Raw genomic sequence first — 14,438 nt, forward strand, 5'->3', positions numbered from 1 at the left:
AGGTCTGCTTGCTACATGCTGCAGCATTTTCCTGTAAGTCTTAACTATGAGAATTATTTACTACATATATATTTTAACAAAGGATTTAAACAAAAGCATTGGACAAGATGATGGGGGGGGAAAAAAGTGGGATTATTTTAGGACTGTGGAAAAGCGTCCGGTGATGAGCGCTCGGTGCAGCATCCTCAGCTGTGCTGCCATCGGCTGGAGGGCCGGGAAAGCTGCACGTTCCCACGGCGCTGCACAAAGCAGCTTGGAGGGACCATCACTCCCCAAAACCACTGCCACCATGTCCCTGCGAGTGGGGACACCTCCTCCTGCAGCAAGAACAGACATCTAGCTATTTACCCACCCGAATCACAACGCCCTGAAGTCGCATTTGCTGCCAAAGCATCCCCTTTGTACTTAAAAGCGACCTGTAAGAAAGATGGGGACAGACTTTCGAGCAGGGCCTGTTGTGATAAGAGAAGGGGTGATGGTTTTAAACTAAAAGAGGGAAGATTCAAGCTGGGCGTGAGGAAGGAATTTTTGCCCCTGAGGGTGGTGAGAGCCTGGCCCAGGTTGGCCAGAGAGGTGGTGGATGAACCATCCCTGGAGACATCCCAGGCCAGGCTGGACGGGGCTCTGAGCAACCTGAGCTGCTGAAGATGTCCCTGCTCATGGCAGGGGGTGGAACTGGGAGAACTTTGAAGATCCCTTCAACACAAACCATTCTGTGATTCTATTCTAACACAAGACTGGGTGTGGTTGTCCATACAGCAGCCCGGGGCTTTGCACAGGGCCACCCCACACACACAGGTTTACCATGACCTCTTGATCAGTCAGATCCTGCCAACACGTGCAGGAAGGGAATCACCAGTTCTTGTCGCAAGGATGGAGCCAGGCTCTTCTCAGTGACAACCAGTGATAGGACAAGGGGCAATGGGTTCAAACCGGAACACAAGAGGTTCCACTTAAATTTGAGAAGAAACTTGTTCCCGGTGAGGGTGGCAGAGCCTGGCCCAGGCTGCCCAGGGGGGTTGTGGAGTCTCCTTCTCTGCAGACATTCCAACCCGCCTGGACACCTTCCTGTGTAACCTCATCTGGGTGTTCCTGCTCCATGGGGGAATTGCACTGGATGAGCTTTCCAGGTCCCTTCCAACCCCTGACACTCTGGGATTCTGTGATTACCTAAATAGCAACTCTGGGGTGCAAATCTTCCATATTTCACTGCTTTTGAAACTCTTAGAAGCAGAAAGAGGTGCAGGAACCCACCTGCAGGGTGGGAATGGGGGACCCTATGCCCTGCCCAGGGTCCACTCCTGGGGCAAACACACCTGCACTGACTTTGGGGCAGCCGGAAACCCACTGGCATGAAAGGCTGGCACAAAGAAATTAAAAAAACAAGCTACAGGGTGTCTCTCAGCCAGTGTTTGGTGCCAAATGTGACCTAAAAATGAGCTAATAAAGCTTTCAGACCTATGTAGAACAAGGCAAACTGGTACGGGTGATCCAGTGTCATGGTCTGCAATGGCAATAAATGTTCCCTCACAGGGAATGGAGGAGAGAAGCAGATCCTCAAAAAGTGGCAAGCCCAAGAAAAGGTGGTAGACTTCTGGTGGCTCATACAAACAGGAGCATAAACCCTTTCTGTTCTCTTCCCAACCCAAAATGAAAGCTTGTTGTACTGGCCAGAATGCACAAATCTTCTGGAGGAAGATAAGAGAAAGAAAACTACATCTGTAACAAGTCTCTGCAACGTCAAGTAAAAATCCATTATCAGTCCAGATAATCTACTGGCAATGGCAACACATACCCATAAATCAGATAAAGCAAAATATTGCTTTCATATCCATTTGAGATGTTCAGGGAAATAAGGTTCTCATCTCTTCAGCTGACACAAAAATTATCTGTTACATCAGAAAAGGCGTTTTTTTTAATGTCAGCAAAAGCAACAAGAACATCTGTTATGTTCAGCTTGTCCACTGCCCTTGTCCTCAATAGCGGCCGGCAGAGAAAACCTTCCAGCAAGTAACAGCAGCTCCTGCTGCGGTCAGAGAGGGGCAAAAACCAAACATCTCACCAGAAAAGTCCTCAGAGCTCCCACTCCACATCCCTAAACACCATATTGAAGGGGACAAGAACACCCTGGCACCAACAGCAGAGCACTGGGCTCAAAACACCAACATTGACCAGAAATGCAACATACCACAGAAAAGCAAAACTGGAAGTCAAACCTTCACCTCTGCCTTCAAACCGGCAGGAAAAATGAGTGGGGAAAATGTGTAGATAAGTCTGGGTATCGTAGTCACGCAGAGTGGAAAGCAACCACAGAAGAACACATCATGATGTGGGTTGTAATCTCACCACTGTCTCATGCCTAAATTTAGAGATTTGTTGAAGATGGGAAGCAGGACATGAACATGAACAACATGCCAGGTATTACTGAAACACAAAATTCCCATTTTTCCATCTGCTATCTCTCAACAAGGTAAAGAAATTCCTCCTACAATGAATGAACATAGTTCATAGTTTTCTAATGGAAAACAAATAAAGTTTGAATTTATCAAAACCATCTTGAATAGCCTTTCAAAAGCCACCCTCTTCCTCAGAATTGCACCAGCTGCACCTAATCATGCCCAAATAATTCATTCACAGATACCCAGTGAGCCTCAGGAAGGAACCAGAGCAACCGCACTTCAAATCCATAGGATGATTATATGCGTTTGATAACACAGGGAAATATGGTTTCCAACTGAAATAATACTGCGAACAAATTGCAGGTAAGCAATTTAAGTAAAACCATCATTTTTTTTTTCGGAATTAAGTCCCATCATATAATAACCACAGAATAAAATCATTTCCTGGCTCCTAACACACAACCTCATTCTCCAGCAACACTGGATTTTTGCAAGTACAGCGCCTCAAATATGTGACTGTAAAGCTGCTGTCAGAAGGATGATGTTGCGACTTTAATGTTCCACGTGAACCACATCACTAAAGAGCAGCAGATTGTGCTGGGTTGATACGCAGTTTCCAAGAAGAAGCACTGACCTCAAATTCTGAAAACACCACTCCAAGACTTTAATTTTTGAGCTTGTGTGCTCTTAAAATACATCTCCATTAGCAATTTCATGTACTCCCAGGACAGGACAGAATTGCAGCGCTTTTGAAGGTCTCTGGTCCCTGGAGCCAGCAGCAGTTTGAATTGTAAGTTCATTGGGAAGTTTTGAACATACTAAGAAAATGGATCTTGCAGAATAAATGGAATGTACTGAGCTGTCACAGCAAAAGTACTAGAGCAAATTATGTGTTGAAATAGCACTACAAAGTACAAACAAAATCAAAGCCTTAATCTAGAGACCTTTCTGAGAAATATCCAATAATTTCTTAGGGCAAGTGATAGGGGAAGAAAGCAACATAGTGGTTTAAAAAGGTACACTGACTTCCAGATACAAATAAAATCTATGATGAATGAAGGAATTAGGACTATAAAAAGGTGCAGTGGGTGAAAGATGGTTATCCAGAGGGTCTCAGCTCTTCCAGGAGCCCAACACCACCAGCGTCCCTGGGTAAGGAACACCACAAGACCTCAGAATACAAGCATCGAGAGATGATTCATCTAGAAAAGAAAGATCATGTCTGTTCTGGAATCAACTTATCTCTTCAATATTAGAATACAGAATAAAACCTGATGGCAAAAGGGAATGATGTGGTCAAACCATGGGAAAAGCATCACATGAACACCCCAGTCATTCCTCTTCCCATGACAATGAGAGGACAGAGCCACTCACAAAAATCCAAAATTGGGATGGAAACAAGTTCTTACCCTGAGCGTGCCTTGGGCTTCCGAGCAGCTCCGAGTCCAGACAGACTGTAGGACAGAATCCAATTGAGCTTTAAATGACTCAAAATATCACCAAAGCAGAAACGCGCTCTCCTGCTCAGTTCAAAGGGCAGAGAACAAAATAATTGGTTGAGTGTTAGTGATATAAAACACAGTCACACCAATAAAACCTCCTACCAACAGAAACACAGTAAACAAAGTTGCCCTCATGGTCGCTGTCATTTCATTTGAAGTGTTTTTAATGTGCAATGATTATTATTACCTCAACGCGACAGGAAAGAGAAGGAATGTTGGGATTTAATGCTGTTCATTTTCAATCACATCAGAGTGGAAGTGCATCTTCTAAAGAAAAAGGAGCAATTTTGGTTGAAACCTCAATGCCAATAACAGTTGCTCATAGGTGATCACAGATCAAGGTCAGTAGACCATTAGATCAGTTCTGCTCTCACATTCAGGAAAGTAAATATACACCTTTGTTCACTGAAGTAAATCCAGATTTATATATCTTGTAATCAAAATCATGGTTTTCAGCCAGGTGGCCGGTCCAGCCAGCCTATTTTCTGTATCTTGTAAGTAGTCATTAAAATTAATGATGGACTAACAGTTCCAACAGTAAAGAACTTGCCTCGTCTGCTGAATATCTCAGGTTCTAGTAAAACAAGTGGATCCATCCTGGCTGCAAGCCAGCCAAGAAGTAGAAAGATTTATGAAAACTCTCAAGAAAACATTTCAAACAGCTGTAATAGAAAGGAAATCCATGCAACATCTGAATCGCAGAATTATTACCCTGCTACTCCATACAGTATTACCAGGGTCCCTCCAGCAACTACATTATTTAATAGACCATTTAATAGACTATTACGAATCCAGTTGTCTTCATTACAGCAAACAGGCAAATGCACAGATAATGGAGCTATTTTGTGAGTGGAACAACTGCTTGGAACTAAAGGTGAAACAACACACTGATAAACAGAGAAGTCTCACAACTAGCAGAAGAACGCGTTATATGGGCTAAAACCCAAAAATTCAGATACTAAGCATCTTCATTCTTATGCTATCTTAACAAGCAAAAATAAATACATCAATAAATATGAATGGGAGTGGGGAGGCATGTGGTGCTAATTACCTGAGATATATCACATTTTAAAGTGCTTGCACAGATGTTGAACATTTTTTAGGGTGAGTCAAGACACTGACTGTTTCTACAGGACAACCCCACCATCTGCAAACAATCAAGATGGAGACAAGGTCCAGCATTTCACATCGTTCTTACAGCACACGATGATTTAATATTTGCAGGGTCATGATTCAATTCCAAAACAGACTGAGTGTGGATGAGCCACACGGTGTCTGATCCGAGGAGGTACCGAACGCATGAAAGAGAACAGAGAAATGTGTGTTCAGGAACATGAAGGAGTGCTCAGCACCTTGTACTATCAGTTCCTAAATCAGCCCTAACCACCATACGGCAGGCAGCAAGGTACTCTGAAAACTGTTTGCCGTGATGCAAAAACTTCAGGATTAAATATAAAAATAAAAATAAATAAATAGATAGACAAAAGAAAGGGGAGGGGAAAGAAGGAGGACAAGGAGGACAAGGAGGACAAGGAGGACAAGGAGGACAAGGAGGACAAGGAGGACAAGGAGGACAAGGAGGACAAGGAGGACAAGGAGGACAAGGAGGACAAGGAGGACAAGGAGGACAAGGAGGACAAGGAGGACAAGGAGGACAAGGAGGACAAGGAGGACAAGGAGGACAAGGAGGACAAGGAGGACAAGGAGGACAAGGAGGACAAGGAGGACAAGGAGGACAAGGAGGACAAGGAGGACAAGGAGGACAAGGAGGACAAGGAGGACAAGGAGGACAAGGAGGAGAAAGAGAGAGAGAGAGAAATAAACTTCAAATACTAAACTTGCAGCACTTTCCACAGTGAGAGTTTTAAAGAGTCGCCAGTTAAGAAAATACATACTAAAATAAAAATTTACAAATAACTACCTCCTTCACAGTTTCCTACACCACTCAGTTTAAATAATGACTTAGCAAAGAACCCCATGTTAGGAGCAGCTGTTCCGGAGCTGGAGTCTCAGAGCAGCAAGACATTCCCTGTCTCCTCCTTGGGATAACTAAGAAAAACAGACATCTCCCATTTTGGGGTGAACAGCTCTCTCCTCTGTGCCGTCTGCCAAGGCTGCAGAGCAGTGTGGAGGACTGCGAGGGCTCTTGCGAGAGATCCCAGGAGGAAATATCAGATAGTATTTCTCTCCCCGTTGGCTTCCTTGGACAGACAGGTCAGAGCTGTGCAGCCACTCGTCGTGGTCTTCACTCTGCTATGGTTGCGCATCCCTTACTTGAAACTCAGATCCCGGGTATCTGCAACGTTACTCAGATCCCATGTATCTTCAACGTTACTTCTTGAGAAATCTTAATGGTTAACCAAATAGTAATTTGCCCAATTTTGTCTGTTTGTTTTTGGCTTAGCACTTTATAAACCAATTTAAGATTATCTCGGTATTTTCTACACTTCAATGAAGCAAAATTCATGGAACTTATAAAACTTACTTGTTCCCACAACAAATAATATAACCTCTTTTTTCCCAGATCTAAAGCATTCACACGCTTTAAGTCTGAACTCTCAAGCCTTTCCAAATCTGGGAGTGACTGCGGGTTTAACTAGGATCCCCCCTCAGGTTTTTATATTGAAGTTCATGAGGGGTGCAGATGAGCCCAGATGTCCTGGGGCCACTTCCAGTGTCCCACACTTGGGGACAAAGCAGATTATTTTTATTGTTTCTTTTAAAAATAGCATTTCAAATTAATTCCAAACAGTTATGTATTGCTAGAATAAAATAAGCCCCTAATCTTGCTTTTCTAGTCTACACGGTGTAAATTAAAGCTGCTCCAAGACAGTTTCCTTCAAAAAAGCTACTGGTGGGAGCAACAAGCCATTTACAGCCTTGAACCTGAAATAAACAATTTGGACGTTTTGATTCTCCACACACTTCAGCTTGAAAGGAAAGTAAAAGAAGCATGTGGGCTTGCAGCTCTGCCCATGTGCAAACAATTTTAAAGACAATTAACCTTTCAGTTATAAGACTAAAATACAGCAGCATGTTGGAGCAACCTCTTGTGTCAGTGCTTGGGATGCACCACATCCAGTAGCTCTCACTTCGGGAGATAACTTGGGGAAAAAGCGAGTTCACTTTTCCAGAGATCCTGAAACAAACAGGGATCCACTATTATTCGCATTAAATATGCTAATATAATCTAAACAGAAAATTGGATCACTAGGAAAAATACATTCAAACATGAAAATTTTACCAGAGCCATCATTAACACAGATCAGGGTGTCTAATGTAAAGCGTGTGCTCCAGTGGTCTTAAATACAAGAAAAAGTATGTCTTGGTAAATTAGTTCTCTAGAGGCCAAAGTTGAGAATGGAATAAGAGCATATCTTCATTTTCAGCAAACATCAATTCTTTTTCATGGTAATATCATTAAACAATCCTGTCAGTGCAAAATTTCTCTGGGAGTGTTCCAGGACAAAAAGTACTTTTTCCACCGGGATTTTTATCATGCCAAGTAATCAATATTTTAGCAATGTTTCACCCATTTAAGTGCAAGCCTTGCCACAGCAGGAACATGATAACATGTTTATCTCTGGCTGAGTCTGATGCCTTTCCAGGGTGGGTTGTTGTCACCTGCAATGGGGACACAGGGTTTGGCTTTCACTTTGGGAAAGATAGAGTGCCAAAATGGGATATATATGATGCACATGGATTTTAATTTAGGTTATGGAAAGTTTCAGCTCCATCAGCCTCCCTGGAAGGACTGGGCTTGGTGGTCGGTTCCCGATGAGGACTGGTGGGTATGGCATGACCATGTCCACTGGAGAGATGGGAAACCAGGGCTCGGAGCCAGATCTCACCATCGAACCAGGAAAGCATGTTCCCATCTGGATAGAAGGCAAGGAAGCAGACTTCTGTTGTGAACGAAACCAACATCCAGATTTTCCTGCGCCAGCCAGATTAACTAAATTTTGCTTTTTTCTAACTTTACAAAACATCAAAACAGATGAAAGATTATCTAAATTACCAACACAAAATTGTAACCTGCCCTTGAGCTGATGACAAGGCCCTATAATTCCCCAGGAAAACACGTTTCACCAAAGTGATAACTGAGAAAATGCTGTATCTGTACCAGCAATTTTAGCAGCATCGCAGGTGCCAGCACCGCCTCGTGGAGAGAGCAATGAGAGGAGAAAATGGAAAGTTTTCTTACTTTGCGGCTGGGCTTCAACCTTCACCAAGAGAAAATAATTTCTAGAGATGGGCTTTGAAAAATATATAAAACTAAATTAAAAGGTGTCACCACCTCCACGTAACTAAATGAACTTGCTTACCTTGTGGTGCCCAATAAACGCTACAACTTTGGCTTTTATTTTTCCCAGTTGTACTCCATGGAGTGCTACCACATTTCTCCAACATCTGGGACTCATCTTCTCTCTCCTAATGCCTCACTGGTCTGCAGCAAAGACATGCTGAGGCGCAGATGTGCGGTGTCACGCAGGCTTAACGGCATGCGGAGGGAACAAATAAAAAGGTACGTGTTAACGATTAAAGGGGTAAGCGAGGATTTACATGGGGAGCGCGGAGGCAGCCGGCAAAGAGGCGCAATCAAGAGCAAAGAGGCCTGACTTTCTCACTTAGGCAGGGTTATTAGGCTGGGTTCTGCTGCAGGCTAATGGGCTTCATTAGGGAGAGGAGCAGCTCAAGTTCTCAAAGTCTTCTCTCCCTTCTCCACACCACCAATCGGCATGTGGCTGATTTTGGGGTAAGGCAGAGGATGAGGTGGATATTTATAAGACATTTGTCGTTATGGCATGAAGGGACACATCAGTCGAATACTTTTTGTGCTTTAAGAAAAGGCAGACTTCTACAGTGGTTCTCTAAGAGAAATCTGACTTTGTCGAAGACATGCATCTTTAAACCATGCCACCAGAGAAAAGCTATTTCAACAAGTACATCTGTTATAATAAATACAAGGAGATCCACAACCAGAAAGGAAATTGTATTTAGGAATAAATTTGTGTTAGAATTTTATTACTAATTCATTACATTCTTAATCTGAAAAATCCTGAAGCAGCACAACTACTTTAAAATTATCATTAATAATTACACTGATACTGAATTCTTTTATGCAAATAGTACAGTAGACTTAGAGATAGGACTCTTTGTAAACCTCCTGAGTGTTTGCAGGAAGTTTAATTCATTTCATATCTCCTTTAGTTTGCAAATGAGGTGTGAAACAATTGTCTGTTTCTAGAAGGTGTCAGTGTTCAAGTGCCACGTATGGTATGTAGCTCTGGTAAATTAATGGATTGGCATATTCTGTCACCCATGATAACCAAAGTCATGTGGTCATCGGGTGAGGTCATCCAGATCCTGTTAATTATTACCATTTATTGAGTGCCAACAGGGTGCTTGGGATCGTGACGATGGCCAAGGTCACTTTGCAGCCTGTCCCAGGTCTGTCAGTCCCCATGGGCCCCACTGTGAGAGAAGACGATGGGACAGGATCGCCAGGGGATGCCGGGCTGGGCAGAACAACACTGGGACCCAGCGGATAAACCATGGGAAATCTCCAGCCCATCATTAGGAGCTCCTCTGCTTCCCCAAGGAGGAAAGAGCTCCCAAGCACGTAAACATCAGGACGGCTCATTAATGAGATGCTGTAACCTCCCAGATACTTTTTTTTTGCTTTTTAAAGGAAGACATGCTGTTGCCAAATATTTCTGTGAAGGAAACAAAACAATTTTGCTAAAGAGATTTCATCTGAATATGTTGTGTCTGAGCCTCATCCTGGAGTATCTCAGCTTTCGTATCGGTCTCTGCTAATGAGTTTAGCTCCCTGGGTAGTATGTGTCTGGTAAATTTTTCAAGAACTGATCATTAGCAATGTTTTGTATATTTTATTTTCTTGTTTTCACTATATATAGAGTTGTCATTTTTAATTCATTGCCCACTGGAATTTTACAACGGAAAACTTACATTCTCTTAAAAATAATATGAGCACATTGGCACAGATTTTAATAGATGCATGCTATGCTGCAGGTGAAATTTTCCGATTCTAATACAAGTACGTGAGAAAAAAGGCAACACGAACCATGCTGAGAAGGCACAATGGTTATAGAGATAAGAAACATGCTCTTCCCATGGCAGGAGGAGTAGAGCACTGATAGCATAGAAAAAAAGTCCTAATTCTTCCATGTACATAATACAGCAATTGCCATTTCTGAAGTGCATCACTACTCCTGGCCTCTGGCTTGAGATTAGACAATTTGAGCTCAGCAAATTGGGGATTTTGTTGGCACAAAAACCTGAGAATGCAAGTTTAATCCTGACTTATGGGGAGGGGGGTAACATAATCTTCTTACTTTATGGCATTTAAAAGCGCGTAGCAGAATCAAGTGGTTTAGCCTAATTTAACTGTTTTTCTATTAGATTTCCAAAACAAGACAAAATAAAATTTGCGTGTCCGTACACAGAACTTCTTTAAATAATGGCTAGAGAATGATTCTGGCAAAGCAACTCCTATACTGTAGTACAGCGCTACAATGTAATACAGTGCTCATGGTTAACGTGCTCTTATTTTTTAGTTTACTACACAATTATGACATTATCACACCGGCATTTTTCCATATTATGTCACACAGAAGTTGATTTGCACTTTGCTGCAGTGTCTTCTGCTCTGTCCAGGACCGTCACAGCTGAACCTGCAGCTCAGTGCGGGCTGTGCATCCTGGAAATGCAGCCACAAGGCTTCATTATCCCCTCCATAAAATTAACTCTGTTTTCTAGTCATTTTTTCCACGATTGAGGAGCAGGGACTTCTACTGCAGATCTGCCCCTTTAAATCAGGGTTAAAACAAGACACTCACAGTTCTCCAAAGCCTGTTGTAATGTGAAGCTTTCCCCTCTCCTCTGCTTTCTTCACCCATATGGCCTGCAAAAAAACACTGAGCTCCACGGAAGTATGAAGCACTCCAACCCCAACTTGTTTCCACAGAATGGAAGATCAGAGAGAAGTCCTGCTAATGAATCCTATGTCTATAAAGCTCAGAAGCTGGTGGGACTTGATAGTATCTCCCTCCCATCAATCAAATGTCATAGAATTGGTTTGGTTGGAAAAGACCTTTAAGGTCATCAAGTTCAACCGTTAACCCAACACTGCCAAGTCCACCTCTAACTCATGTCCCTGAGAACCTCATCTCCATCTGTTCAACCCCTCCAGGAATGGTGACTCCACCACTGCCCTGGGCAGCCTGTTCCAATGCCCAACAACACTTTCCAAGAAGGAATTTTTCTTCATTTCCAATCTAAACCTCCCCTGGTTCAACTTGAGGCCATTTCCTTTTGTCCTATCGCTTGTTCCTTGGGAGAAGTGACCACCACCCTCCACGCTACAACCTCCTTTCAGCAAAGTTCAGAGTGTCCTCTGAGGGCAAATTTCTCTGTTCATGGAGAGCAAAAATTCCTACCGTATCTATAAAAATGACCTCAGAAACACAATGACATGAGTGAGTCATTTAGCGGCCATCATTGAATTTGAAAACCAATATACAAACCATTTTCTGTCTCCACACAGCAAGCGAGAGCGTGGCCTGGACTGGGGATGTCACTACCCAAAGTGTTCTCATAGTGCAGTGCCAATCCGCTCATATCGCATCCCATCCAAACATCTTCCCAGCATAAAGAATCCAGGTTTTGTATCTCTCGAAGCACCACAAATTAAAACAAAATCAAGCACAACCTCACGCACATCATGTCCTGATTTCTACTCGAAATCACAACCACGTTTGCTATGATGCTCATTGATCACGAGGCTCAGCATTTAAAATATTGCAAAAAAACATACTGACAACTCCAGTGTCTCTCAAGGAACATATAGAGCAGAACAATAGGGACATTTTGCAGAAAGCCGTGCATATTAAATGAGAGTATATTTATCTGCTTTTGTTCATCCTTTGCAAACACGTTTTATTGTGGCTAAAGAAGATGGATAGGCAGAATAAGTTATTGGGTAACTAAGCCCAGGTATCAGAGGACAAGGAAATATTTGACATCTTAGTGGTAATTTTTAATCAGAAAATCTACACAAAAAAGAAGCAAATATATAATGAAATGATTCCACAGGAGAAAAATGTATGACTTCAGCCTTACCTATACCCTTATAAATGGATTTTGTCAGCTCGCAGTCTTACAAGGCTCGTCGATAGTAAATTAAATTTGGTCAGTTTATAAAGGTATTGCTTTCATGTTTCTCTCATAAGATCTTACACTCCTCCGAGGTTTGGAATCACCTTGCTTCTCCTAGCTTGTCTTCTGTCTTCTATTCTTCATTACACAACAGATGACCTATCAGATATTTTTCTTCTACTCCAACAGATTTCCCGTTGCCAACCTTCAATGAGAATAAAGCCTGCAAACCTTTTTATCTTCATTCCGCTGCTGTTTCCGTCTCTTTTTTTTCCCTTTTTCTTTTCCTTTTTTTTCTTTCCTAAAGATCGTTTGCCAGCGTTGCTTTCTCGGTGTTACCCAGTGGAACAAGCAGTGTCTTCTGAACTGACAATTCTGACTTTTTGCTGCTTGTGATTTTTGTAAAGCGTGACAACTACTTGCATGAAGACACGGCAAACCTTTTCAGATAAGGAACTCAAAAAAAGAACGGCTTTTCAAAGAACATTAGTAGTTGCTGTAGAATGAAACAAGTCTCCCATGTATTAATTTAATTCAGTCGTACCTTTTCCATGGCAAGAACAATTAGGATCATGACTTTTTAACACTATATATATGTGTATATATATATATATATATATATATATATTTAGAAAAAGTGTATTATTACACTGAGAAATTTTTAGCAATATAAAAAAAATCTTACTAATCTTTGACATATTTCATTCTTTATAAGAAATATAAACAGAAATACATAGAAAATGGGTCACTGCCACTCTGTTACAGGTAAAGACAGGTCTAAGGCAATATTAAAAAATACAAACAACCTATCCACTGCCCACATCTCATTTTCCAATTTGCAAATTAATTATTGGTTTATGGGTAGTCATAGGAGGGTGCAGACAGATGCAATGTTTTTAGTGGCTGTTGTGTATTTTTGGCAATTGAGCATTAAAAGGTTGACAAAGACCCAGCAGCACATTCCAGATGCAGGAATGGGTGAAGCCGCAGAAATCAAATCCGTCCGCCCCCAGGTACAGGCGTTTCTCTTACCAAATACTCAGTGATGCCCACCCCACAGGCTGAAGTATTGGGACAACCAAGCCTTCTGCATGTGGCATGGCAGAACACATTTGGGTTTAATGCTCTTTTAGCAAAACCTTAGAGACTTTTCCCTCCTGCTTTTAAAGAGTGGTGACACAAGCTCTCTAGCACATCAGAAGGGCACAGTGTCTATTCTTTACCCAAAACCAAGGAGGATTAGCTGAAAAACACTCTGAATGAAAGAAAAGGGTTCTTGAGCACATGCCTAGGAACCACGTCTTGAATGATCTTGGCCTGACTAATTAGTGATTGGACTGATTAGTGAGGCCAGGAATGGAGCAGGGGCATGGAGAAAGGGTGCTGGACCTGAGACCATGGGGATGCCTAAGGTAACTGTTTCTTCTCATATTTAAGTGGAACCTCCTGTGTTCCAATTTGTACCCATTGTCCCTTGTCCTGTCACTGGTTGTCACTGAGAAGAGCCTGGCTCCATCCTCCTGACACTCCCCCTTTCCATATTGATCCCCAGGAATGAGTCCCCCCTCAGTCTCCTCTTGTCCAGCTCCAGAGCCCCAGCTCCCTCAGCCTTTCCTCACACGGGAGATGCTCCACTCCCTTCAGCATCTTGGTGGCTGCGCTGGACTCTCTCCAGCAGTTCCCTGTCCTGCTGGAACTGAGGGGCCAGAGCTGCACACAATATTCCAGATGCAGTCACAAGACCAACTTACAGTAAGAAATGACACAAATCAGCAGTTCTCAGGTCCGCAGGTCAGTCTGGATGCTCTGATGAAGTCTCTGCCGTGCAGACAGCGAGCGGTGGCAGAGCTCACATGCGGGTGATGTGGCTGGAGGGGACTCAGGCGGTGCTGATGGAGGCAGAGGTGCTGCCAGGAGAAGACTTACTCAGGGGTTGCAGTCTGAGGATTGCAAAAGAATGATTAATGTTGATGCTAGAGATAGCGGTTGTTTTGTACAAGCCTTAATACAGTTCATAGAAGTTCAAGGATTCTTTTTTAGAGCGAAAGGCATTACCCACACCGTTATCTCTGCTCTTCAGAGGGAGTTTTCATCAATACTCCACCTGGGTGAAACGCTATTAAGACATACAGACTGAGGACAGCAACTGCTATAAATGTGGCCGAGGAGAATAAGTCAATAGATCCTTACACACAGAAACAAAACTATTTTATCCCTCTTCCATAATGGATTTGGAGAACAGCTATCAGGTTATATTATCTTATTGTAAATGTGAATGGAGGCTAATAGCCTTCTCCAGCGCTAAATTAAAAAGGAGGATTGAATCAATATATGCGAGAAGATGAATCAAGTGTCC

General features: G+C 42.6%; 1 long non-coding RNA gene across 1 annotated transcript in view; it reads right to left on the reverse strand.

Moving 5' to 3' along the window:
- The window catches only part of LOC110363080 (uncharacterized), a 115,079-nt gene that overhangs the window by 73,717 nt on the left and 26,924 nt on the right, over positions 1-14,438 (reverse strand). Inside the window, exons 6-8 of the long non-coding RNA XR_010473361.1 lie at positions 10,765-14,022; positions 8,227-8,394; positions 3,809-3,919 (exon numbers count right to left, since the gene is read on the reverse strand). This is a non-coding gene — a long non-coding RNA (uncharacterized LOC110363080). The remainder of the gene's footprint in view (positions 1-3,808; positions 3,920-8,226; positions 8,395-10,764; positions 14,023-14,438) is intronic.

This window comes from Columba livia, chromosome 6, assembly GCF_036013475.1.
Source record: "Columba livia isolate bColLiv1 breed racing homer chromosome 6, bColLiv1.pat.W.v2, whole genome shotgun sequence".
Lineage (NCBI taxonomy): Eukaryota > Metazoa > Chordata > Aves > Columbiformes > Columbidae > Columba > Columba livia.